The 10,954-nt window shown below is 39.0% G+C and overlaps 1 pseudogene; it reads left to right on the plus strand.

Annotated features, from left to right (window-relative positions):
• The first annotated feature begins 266 nt into the window (after nucleotides 1-266).
• On the plus strand, nucleotides 267-7,364 carry LOC108880179 (ELAV-like protein 1; annotated as a pseudogene).
• Nucleotides 7,365-10,954: the final 3,590 nt, after the last annotated feature.

The raw sequence follows: 10,954 nt of genomic DNA on the forward strand, positions 1-10,954 counted from the left end.
TGTTCATTATATGCTGCACTCTTAGTATTGTCCCATAAGTTTGATGTTCTCTGCAAGTGTTATAGTGTACCAAGTCTGTGTACTGGTTGCATATTACACTAGACCTGAACCTATACGTCAATACACTGATTAATGCCTGCTCAAAAACTAAATTTCCTCCAGGATCAAAAGAAACTTGAAGCTGAAAGTTGATATAGAGTATTTTAGTTTATTATGTACACATAAAGCTAATGGAGTCTTAAAAAAAGGCACAGCAACAACTCTCTGCCTAGCGCAGTATAGTTGAGCAGCACCACAAACTACAAAGTGAACAGTTAACCTGGGTGTATGCTGACCATGGATGTTGACCTCGCCGGCTCCTCTGCAGAGGCGTGGCCGGGCGAGAGTGGGCGTGGCGAGGATAGTCACGTAGCTCCTTCCTCTACTCGTCTTCTACGTGAGGTCGACTTGGAGGGAAGTGAACGTTGCCAAGGGAGAAAAAAATAATAGGAGAGGAAAGCAGAAACATCAACTACGCCCAATAAGCTGGTAAGATTTGACATGTTGACAAGTCTCAGCTGTATACTTTGATATCTCGACGTTTGTATGTTTGTCAAATTACTGCCGTGCCGTTCTTGCGGCCCTTTGTAACCACCGGTCAGGTAACGGTGGCTAACGTTAGCCTCCGTGGCCTGTTAGCAGGCCGCTGGGGTTTAGGCGCGGGGACAGAAACGCAGTGATCCAACGCTCTTCAAAATAGGGCCACGGTGCTTTGCGTTAGCTAGCCGGTAAGAGAGCGCCACGTAAGCTATCCTCCTACCGCAGTGCGAGTGGCTGTCTTAATCGGTATGCGTTAAGATGTAGATAAGTAATACCTGTTTTTGTCGAGCATGATTAGACATTTGCCTACTCTTCTAATCACAGAGGAGCGAGCATGCTGCTGCTAGCTTGCTAATGCTAGACATGCTAATCAGGCCTCTGCACGTTTCCGAGATGGAGAGCTACTCGTGAATTGATACGAAAGCAAAAGAGAAAAAAAAACGAAAATGCAATACTAAAGCAGGATTTGTGGTAGCAGAGTGCAGTTTGAAGCTGTGTCTGTTGAAATTTTTATATTAGCCGTCTTTAGTTGTTCACCATGTAACGTTTATTCGAAAGCAATGTTGTCTGTTTGTGGCACTGTTTTTTGTAACATCCTCAGCGTCTGTCTCAGTATGAGCTATAAGTGGTGTTCAAGTGCTACAGTGAGGTTGTCCAGAGAAAGCAGGTAAAGTTGTGGGGACACCAGCTGAGGTGTTTTCAATTACTGTTGTACAAATTCTGCCCTAAACCTCCTACAACAGCTCCACTTTTCAGTGGAGTACTATGCTAAATATTAACACTGCAGAGTGGGTTTACATTAAGAGCAGTGGTGCTCATTACTTAATAATTTAAAAACACTTTTAAACTGAAACACCACAACATACCCAAACTTTCTCCATGTCAGTTGTTGCCATCCAATGCCTCAACTGGACCTGGTTATCTTACAGGGAAATACAGCTTGTGTTTTTATCTGGGGTAATTCTTTGAGATATTATGTGAGTTTTTTCCTTAAAATTCAGGGTATATATATCAGAAAGTTTTTAAAAAATCTCTGAAGAAAAATCTAGATTCGTAAATATTTTATCTATCCTTGAATGAATGAAGCATCTTTTATTGCATAATCCATCTGTCAGTGCTACTATGGTTATTTGAGTCCAGGTTGCGTCGATTTAATTAATCATATTATTAAGAGTTATTATTATATACTGCTGGGAAGTGCTGGAAAAATGTGATATGATAACAACTAATTCTAGGTGATTTAATCCCTGTTGGTTTTCCATCTTATTTTAATACTTTGGGCAGAATGATCGTTACACCAATATTAAATTTAATTGTATATGTTATTAAAGGGGCTTAAATTTAACTTGGTTAACTTTGTATAAGCCCTGAAATTAGCCTTAGTTGTGAAAATCCAACAGACCCTTTTTTTTCTCCTGACAATCAATGTTTTGTTTCATTGGGAGGTTCCCACCCTCCATGTTTACCATGATCATACAGTGGTCTAAAGAGTGTTTAACATGACCTTACACATGACAGATTTTACTCTGCAAATAAAAAGGTGGATGTGCTCTGCATTGCCAGAGGTGTGAGAGGAAAATGTAATATCCACTTTAACCAAAGCATGAGACTGACCACCTTTTTCAGTTGTACTGGCTGAAGCCAGACATACCAACACTGCAGATCTTGCATTAATTTTATGATAAACTGACCATTACAAAAAATATAGCCACCTACACATCTGGCTCATCTATGCAGTGATATTAATGACAAGTTCTCAAGCACTGTGCACAGCAACATGCAGGATGTTGTGTAAGCATGCAGCAGTTCACAAATGATGCAAACTCATTACCAAAGAAAGGAGACATTGGTGACACACGATGACATGTCTGCCCTCTTTACAACCTCCTACATGACTCTGAAGAGTTGACAACCTTGCAAAATGGTTTCATAAATTGTTGCCGATGTTGTGTTTTTGCTTTTTTTAAAAAAAGGTATCACATATTTGTGACGTCTATATTTTCTTTATGCCATGTTCTTATGCTTATTTGCTCAATGCCCCACTGAGCCTTTTGATTTTTGTCCCCATCCAGCCTTAGGAGCAGTGAAGTGTCTTCATGGCAGTTCGTCGAGGACACATTAAGTACTTGAAAGTGAGTATGAGATCTCTGCTCCCATTCAAACCATACGCTGCAGCATGTGACCTTATCAACTGAGTTAACTGAATTGAATATACAGACTCACCATACTGAGAATTGGACAGAGCCCTGTTATAAATTTGTGTACAAGATGAAGACTATACTCACTTATTCTGGTAAAACTAATGGTTTTATATTCTTTACAAGTGAGGTGGCATTAAGAGTATTCAAAAACAAACGCGCGTGCCAGCTCCCACCAGCTTTGCCCATGTTTACTGGTTTAATACAGGACTCTCCTTCATCCTCTGAGGCAGTGTATGTTACCCACCAGAATACACAATCACAACCTTTCTCTTGCATGAATGGACCACTGTCAGGTCGACCGCTGGATCGGTTCCCATTTCGAGCCTGATCCTATTTCAGAGTCCAGCAAATGTGTCCACCATGGTACACCCCACTAAACAGATAGCGGAAGTAATGTTTTATAAGTATAATGAGGTGATGCTTCATTCTTATTTTGAGCAGATTACATTGTTTACTTAACTATTCTGACCCCTCAGATTGGTTGAAAAGACCGCAGTCTAACATGTGATTAAGGTAATCTGGGGATAAAACAGTTACTTACATTCTTTGCAAATACTAACCTTTTGTGTATGGCCTTTATATTGAATTCCTTAGTTTAAATTTCACATCGTCTTAGTGTAAACCACTACACTGAGACCAATTTGCAGCTTAAATTCAGTCACATGCTTGTGTAATAGTTACCATTATGTGACCTTAAATGTTTCGCCCCCTGCTATTCTGTTGTATTGAACTATAATTACACCGCATGTACATTGTTAGCCCTTTGTGAGCAGAAAGTTCCAGGAGTCTTTTTTGCACATTACTCTTTGTATTTCCACTGCATCTGAGGATGTGTGAAGATTAGACGAATTAGTTGGAAAAAATTGTGGTGCAGTTGTCAAACACAAGGAAATGACAACACAGTCATAAATGAATGAGAGGGAGATATACGGAGGTGGAAAAAGAAACTGAAACTGTCTCCAAACTAAGCACTCTACTTAGTGTTTTATGATCAGCAAATAAAATTTCTCTCGTTCGCTCACGTTGATCTTTCATTGCAGCACATTCACATGCACTCTCCTTATTGCACTCTTTAAAAAGCCAGGAAGCCGACGACAAAGCCTAACCTTGTGTTTAATGTTAATAAATAACAAGAAATGTCTGCTCCTCCTCCTAATATCAACACTACTTTCTTTCTTATGAATGGAGTGGTACATAAGTTGAAGCAGCTGCTGCATCTGTGTGTGATCAGTCAGCAACAGTCAGCCCTCCAAACTCCACTGTCCCAAGTTCCTGAAAGCACTACCCCCTGGAGCAGGGACTTTTTCATGCAGGAACTAAATTTAGTCCCTGGTTCTTCCAGTCGACTGGTAATTCTGTGTGCTTTTCATGAATTTGCATAACGCTTGAGAGATTAGCCACAAACAGATTGGTCTTTTTTTTTTAAAGAGCATATGTGGGGGGAAAAAAACTTTAAACATTTCTTGAGATAAAAATGTTGTATTACATGGGAGCTTTCCAGATAGCATGCACCTCCTGTTGTGTTATTATACCCACTGTGTGCTCTGCTTTCTGTGTCAGTGATGTAATGGGGTCGTTTGAGGTAGCAGGGTAGAGGCGAGGTCAGTGAAGCCTGCAGAGTATAAAATATAGGACGTGTATGGGACACTATTCACTCTGACTTTGACTTTGTGCTGCTGGCAGCAATTTAATTAGAAAATAATTTGTTTGAATTTACTTCTTTTAGTGGACATCTTTTACATATTACCTGTGTATGTGTAAAGTTTGCAGGCTTTTGTGTCTGTTAAAGCTTTTTATAATTTTTTTTTTTTGTTCTTTCTACGCTGCGTGCTTACTTTGCTTCGTGTTTTTTCGGCCCACCTGGCTGACTTGCAGGAGGTGTATGACATGTCGAACGGTTATGAAGACCACATGGGAGGGGACGAGGGGAAGGATGCCAAGACCAACCTGATAGTGAACTACCTGCCTCAGAGCATGACGCAGGATGAGCTGCGGAGCCTCTTCAGCAGCATCGGAGAGGTGGAGTCTGCCAAGCTGATTCGAGACAAAGTTGCAGGTATGCTACGCTCTGAAGCGATAAGACCTGTGACAGACCAGATCGACGCTTAAACACATGATTTTCTTTTTAAATGGCAATGGATTCCTGTTACACACTTGGCAAAAAAAATAAATACAAGTTGTGGCAAGAACCTCTGAGTATATCAGTAGTGATCCAGCTTTATGTCTTAGAGAATAGTTTGGCCTGTCAGTCATTTTCAAATGAGTTTGTCTTTATGGGCAGGGTATCTACTAAAGGGCTGTTCTCTGGCTCCTCTGTCCTGATTTATAATGTAACTTTTATTTGAAAGATTTCCCAAATTGATTTCTTGCTTGAGTTGGGTAGTAGTTCACTCAAAGCCTTTCACCACCACAGACTTGTTTTATTTATTCCAACCAGTCCAACCCTGTTTAATTGTAGACAGTTTCTTTGTTTGTTTGTTTAGACTAGCATGCAATGTTAAGATTTGTTTTTGTTTTAAATATTTATTTGTTTGCAGCTTTTTTTGAACTATACAACGTTTTTTTGTTTTATTTTATTGTTTCCTTTTTTTTTTCTCTAGGCCACAGTTTAGGGTACGGATTTGTTAACTATCTTAACCCTAGTGATGCAGACAGAGCTATCAGTACACTGAATGGACTAAGGCTACAGTCCAAAACTATCAAGGTAACGTGCAATAAGGTGTTCTACAATTCTCAACCAAAGATGTCATGTCATATAACTCTCCTGTGGCTCCTGTGCTGTCCGCTAACTAGCTAGTACATGTCAGCCCGAGGAAGTGATACTGCTTTTACAGCTCACTTACTGCCCTATCTGACATGTCTGTTGAGTTTGATTTTAATTTCACTTATTTTATTTGACACATTCTGGTCAGATTCTGTATTTTGTGTATTTAATTCTTTTAAAAAGTACCTTTTTGATCAGTTTGATTTCATTTTTTTGTTGCTGTAATGTTCGTTTTATGCTTTCTGACTTCACTCATTTTTGCTCAGATGGAAGACTTAATAACTTAAACCACTTAGGGGACAGTTTGTTTATCAGAGAATTTTATTTTGTTTTCTTTTGATAGTCCAAAAGTTTGTTTTTAATAAATAGACAACACCTTTCAGATGAATGATTTGGTAACAGTGCAGTAGCTCTAAGTGCTTGTTGTACTCTTGATAGTTTTTTTGTTACTTTACTTTGTACATGTGTATCAGCGTTTTAATCAGGTGATTGTTGCTTCCTGTTACCAGGTTTCATATGCACGGCCCAGCTCTGATACAATAAAGGATGCCAACTGTATATCAGCGGCCTGCCAAAGTCCATGACCCAGAAAGACGTGGAGGACATGTTTTCACGTTACGGACGCATCATTAATTCCCGGGTACTTGTTGATCAGGGTACAGGTACGACAGGTGAATGACTTCCTTGCTTTTAAAATTCCTTACAGTAACAGTAGCACCAGAGAGCAGCTATATTCACTCTGAAATGTAGTTGCGCTGCTCGTATTAGAATAGGCAGTCACCAGCTGCCTCTCTCGTACCTAGGTGTGTCCCGTGGGGTGGCTTTCATTCGCTTTGACAAGCGGCGCGGAGGCGGAGGACGCCGTCAAGAACCTCAACGGCCAGAAGCCACCAGGGGCCTCTGAACCAATCACAGTGAAATTTGCTGCCAAACCCAAACCAGGCCAAGAACACACAGCTCATTTCTCAGCTCTACCACAACCAGTCCGGCGCTTCGGAGGGCCTTACACCACCAAGCACAGCGGTTTAGGTGAGAGAGTTGTGAACGTAGGACTTTATCTTTACTTTAAACCACAGCTAGTTTCAGACAAGCCACAGGTAATTTCGACAAGTCGCATGCTCTGTGTGTTGTTTGTGATAACCAAGTGACTTAGTGATGGCTTGTTTTAACTCTCATTTATCTAAAGAGAGTACACATGAAACGACTAAACACGTCAGTCATACTCAAACATGAAGATGCTATCTTGGACTGGAGGAAAATAAGGAGAAACATTTGAAAAAGTTTGGAAACTTGTGATAGTTGTGAAAGTTCTTAAATGCATGAAGATGTACTGGTATTATTACTGTCTCTGAATGTATGTGTGTAACATGTCCCGACTCAATGAAAAACCTCTCATTGTAGGTTTTCTCCCATGGGTGTTGATCACATGGCAGCATGGGTGCGTCAGTGTGCCCGGGAACTCCACCTCCGGGCTGGTGCATCTTCATTTACAACCTGGGCCAGGACGCCGACGAGAGCATCCTGTGGCAGATGTTTGGCCCGTTCGGCGCAGTCACCACGTCAAGGTGATCCGAGACTTCAACACAACAAGTGCAAGGGCTTCGGCTTCGTTACCATGACAAACTACGAGGAGGCGGCCATGGCCATTGCCAGCCTCAACGGCTACCGGCTCGGAGACAAGATACTGCAAGTGTCCTTTAAGACCAACAAGGGCCACAAATAGAGAGAGGCTGGACAATCAGGTGTAGAGGAGGAGGCGGGAGGGGAAATGACCTGCGCCAGGCTTTTATTTGATTGAGCGAAAGTTTAAGTCTGGCACATCACTTTGGGTTTTAGTGTATTCAGAGTTAAATGAGACGTTCGCTCTTCTGCACCTTTGTACTCGTCTAAAAGAGTGTCTAGCTGATTTTTTTTTCTTTTTCTTTTGTTTTTTTCATCTTTATAGTCATGCTTTGGGGCTTGTGGACACTCAGTAGTTTTAATTTTTAGGGAGAGGATTTACAGGGCAAAATCCCAAGATACCCCCAAGATAACATTTGAAAATGACCTTAAAAAAATAAAATACTGTCCATTTGTGTTGCATGTACTGTGGGAACTAGATAAAGAGGCAGGCAAACAGTGCACTGAAAATACAGAGCGTGAGGAAAGCCCTGCAAATTGTTCTCCACGTATTGAAGTTTGAGTGAATAATTCAGTGTCTAAAGAAGGTGAAGAACAATATGTTGCCAGGAGCCAGTGGTTGTTTCATTTTGGGAAAGCAGTGCTTTGTCCTGGATCCTCATCATAAGTAGAAAGATGCCTTAAACGATCATCCAGCGGACACACAAACCTACAATGCCACTCACTGTCTTTTGAGTCAATCTAAGAGCAAAGCACTTTTAACGAGTCTGTTTTAGGTTACTATGAATATCAGTTTTTTGATGTTAATCTATGACTTTTGCTCACCCTCCAACCAGTTGAACAGTTTTAAACATGACAAGCTCTGGAGGGAAAGGTTTTTTTTTGTTATCCCTATGTAAAGTGTCTTTTTATTCTATTCTGAGTTATATTTCAGGAGCGTCCTGTTGAAATGATCCCCCGTCAGTGAGTAGAGTATTGAGATGGACCAAAGACAGGGAGAAGATTTGATCCTATAACCCAGAAGAGTTTTTTCTCCGCAGATTTTCACAAGGTAAATTCACATCTTTTTAGATTTTTTTGGTTTGTTTATTTTATTTTATTTTATTTTTTTTGAACAGGTACTAAGGCTATATCTGACAACTGACTGAGAGCAACATCATTCAGACTCAGTTTGCCGTTCTGTTTTGTTTTTCTTTCATTTTGAGTTAATTTGATTTCTTTTTGTTTGGATTTTTTTTCTTTTTCTTTGTAGAGGCTTAGATTTTTATTTGTTACAATGTAAGTTACAAACTTGTTTTAACGAGTTCTTATCTCAAGTTTGTAGAGAAATTAATGGCCTTTGTTAATGATTTCAGTTTAGATTTGCTTTCTTTTGATCCATTTCTTTTGTTTTTGGTTGTTTCACTTTGAACATAAACCATTAAATTTTATTTTGTTTTGCTGAAAGTTTTGTTCGTTTGTTTCTTTTTTTATTTACCTTTTTTAGATTTGGTTTGGAGTTTTGTTCTGTTATTTTTCTAGTAGTAAATCTGCGGCGCTGATATAAAGATCCCTGGTCACGCAAAAACGGACTATGGTTACACAGTGTTTTAACAACCAAAACAGGCTAAAAAAATTTTTGACAGATTAACAACATATGGACCAATGTTAATGGATATAAGGTTATTTAAACTGTGCACAGACACTTGAAGGAAAGTTGTACAGCAGACATTTTATGAAGTAACATTTCTGACATGGCCAGATAATTATAAACCACTGAAGAGTAACATAATTAGCAAATTGAAGCTGTTTGTGGTCACTTTTGGTGCAGTTGTCTTTTAGGCAGTTGTGAGTTGAATGTCAGGATTATTTATTGTCACCTGACTTAGTAAATCTGCTTTTTTGATACCTAGCTGTTTGGGATGGGCTGTGTTTGATGACATGAGAAAAACGTTTTAGGCTTTTAGATCCAAACCCATTGAGCTGATATTTGTCTGATGGCTTTACTGTTAATTAGTGAGGACTTAGCTTTGTTTACATGCTCAGTCAAACACTTTTCATATCGTCCATTCAGACAACGTTATTGTCATATCACTGCTCATCTTTTTCTAGTGATGAATTTGGTAGATTGTTTTGTTCTCTACGGCGGTTGAAATGTGGAGTATTAGCATCAGTACTGTAATTGTTTACAAAATTATTTAAGCCAACCATAAATTGAACAGAGGAACCACTCGGAAGTAGCTAATGATTTTGAGGACAGTACCTGCTCACACTTTTTTAGGATTCACTTTTAAAACCCAATTCCCTCCCCAGCAATAATTCACCTAACACTTCATTAAATGGGTAGTTAATCTATTTAATCGATCTCTGAAAGGAGTATTTCCATCACACAGCTTCAGATTTTCCTCTTAAAAGTGCTTTTTGATTTAGTATTTCCATGTTATGTTTGTGTCACAATCCTTAACTTTGTGCAATACTTGGTGACTTGCTCAAAGCAGGTGATAGACATTTGTTGTAGTGTTGGACTGTCATCGTTTTTTGATAATTTCTTTTTTCTACTGACATGTTACTGCTTAGTTTTCTCAGCAGTTTAGTTGGATTTGCATGACAGATGCAAGTGAATTTGTTTTAGGGGCAGTCAGACAAAACTGCATTCCGCCTTAATTTATAAATGGATATGGTGTATTTTACATCAGAGGAGGCGCAAGTATTTATTTGACATACTTTGTCATACTTGTTTACTTATTGGAGTGTTAATGGATTATTGATTTGTTTTGTTTATTGAACGGACACTAAGTTGAAGTCCATTAAATGTCTTCTAACCTTGGATCATTTCAATAAAAACATGGTGCAATAGCATTGTTGTAACATGACTACATTACCTGTTTTACTCCTCAGCAAGCGAACAAGTGGACACAGATGAAGTGATGGAAGACAATGGCAATGAAATATGAGTTGGGGTTGTCATAGTTTCAGCAAAGATGAATGCCTTATCTTGTGAAATCACCTGACCTTCAGCTGATCACATGGTACAGACCCTGTTATTACCTTCTGAGACCAGGGTGGTGACATGGCTGCATATTTTCCTCTGCCATTGTCAGTACCATCGACACTGAATCATTTCTCTCCAGCACTTGAAGTGACTGAATTTACCTTCCACAATATATGTCATAATGTGGAAAGGAAGGAGTGTACCCTATCCTTCTTAGGGTAAACACTGATCTAAAGCAGATATTAAGTCCTAATAAAGTTCTAAAGCAATTTTGCAGAATTTGGTTTCAAAAGAAAACTACTCATTGACTTGACAGGACTTTGAATAAAGCAGGTTTTAGAAAAACGTGAACACAAAAGTATACGTATAAAACAAGCATCTTAAAGTGATTTCTTTGTTCTACAGTAATATAAATATTTTTGTAAATGTCACATTAGTATCTAATACATGTCTAACATAGTTAAAAGTTCCCTGCAACAAAATGAATTTTCTCCTCTCACTCGTCACTTTCTCTTTTCTTTCAAGTCTTTCAGGTTCTCAGGATTATTGTCAAAACTGAGATCAGGTTAAGGCAACTCAAAACCTTGACTTAAGTCTAAATCAGACTTCATTAATACAGGTCTACTGTGAATGTCTAACTGATCAACACTAATCTTCATCTGATGCATGTTATTGTAACATATTATCTCTGCATTTGAGTTTAGATTTAGGTTATATGTGTATACTTCATGCATTTCCATACAACTCCTGTCATCCAGTCATAACTGAGTGGAGGCTTACAGTATACAGTATATATCAAGTAATGGAGGTTTTTGTTTT

Source organism: Lates calcarifer, unplaced genomic scaffold, assembly GCF_001640805.2.
Source record: "Lates calcarifer isolate ASB-BC8 unplaced genomic scaffold, TLL_Latcal_v3 _unitig_869_quiver_1219, whole genome shotgun sequence".
Classification (NCBI taxonomy): domain Eukaryota; kingdom Metazoa; phylum Chordata; class Actinopteri; family Centropomidae; genus Lates; species Lates calcarifer.